The sequence below is a fragment of the Orycteropus afer genome, unplaced genomic scaffold (genome assembly GCF_000298275.1).
Source record: "Orycteropus afer afer isolate SDZICR_OR568_19922 unplaced genomic scaffold, OryAfe1.0 scaffold00202, whole genome shotgun sequence".
NCBI lineage: Eukaryota > Metazoa > Chordata > Mammalia > Tubulidentata > Orycteropodidae > Orycteropus > Orycteropus afer.
Window position 1 is genome coordinate 3,797,618 of NW_006921789.1, and position 1,053 is coordinate 3,798,670.

Sequence of the window (1,053 nt, forward strand, 5' to 3'; positions counted from 1 at the left end):
AGAATGGACTAAGATGAACAGTGACCATGTTTTCTGGAAATCAATTGTTAACACTGGCTTAACAAACTCAATTAAGATAAGTATTAAGCTATGTAATTGTGTCAGTGCACAGAATAAATGAAGGTACTGTATGTTTGTAGGTGCAAAAGCAGCAAGAAGAAAGGGAGGGGTGATCATGGAGAGATACAAGGCTCTGTTATAGAAATAATCTATAGGAGGTAATCTAACGCAATAGAAATACATCTAATATAAGCAGGAACTGAGGCCAAACCTGACTCTACCACTTACTAGCAGCAAATTTTGGGTTAGGTTAGTCAAACTTCTCAGAATTAACTTCATTTTTGTAAAAATAGGAATAAGGATACTATACTTTGCTCAAAAAGTTGTTATGATTATTAAATGTACAAATTATTGAAAGCACCCAGCCCTTAAAAACAGATATCTGATCTTCCTGCCCAAATCTCAGTTCCTATCACAATACTATCTGCCCATTTGCTCAAGTGTTAACAATCATCTCATTTTAAACATTTTCTCTTCCTTTTAATTCAACAAAGATAAAGCCTGAAGAAATATCCAGAGAGTAATTAACATAAGGCTAAACTATCATGGGAAATACAAAAAGATAGATTAAAAAGGGCAGCTGGGACTTGTTTTAAGAGAGGCAACCTATTGATAAAAATGTGTTGTTTTTTTTTCCTTCAATTAAACATAAAAATATTATCAGTGCTGTACTTAAAAATTATACCAAGACATCTCTTGGAGGAGAGTGGTGATTTTCTTTTAGAGAAAAAAAAAAATGTTCTTTATAAGGTTACTAAAATGTATATCCGATAACCAAAAAAAACAAACCCATTGCTACAGAGTCAAGTGTGACTCATAGCGACCTCTCCTTGGGTTTCCAAGGTGGTATCATTACGGAAGTAGATTATCCAACCTTCCATCTGAGAAGTGGCTGGTGGGTTTGAACAGCCAGCCTTCTGGTTAGCAGTCAAATGCCTTAGGCACTACACCACCAGAGCTCCCTGTATATCCGATGGGAAGAGATGGGAAGAG

General features: G+C 35.6%; 1 protein-coding gene across 1 annotated transcript in view; it reads right to left on the reverse strand.

Moving 5' to 3' along the window:
* The window catches only part of NLGN1 (neuroligin 1), a 1,064,733-nt gene that overhangs the window by 1,059,781 nt on the left and 3,899 nt on the right, over nucleotides 1-1,053 (reverse strand). The window lies entirely within an intron of this gene.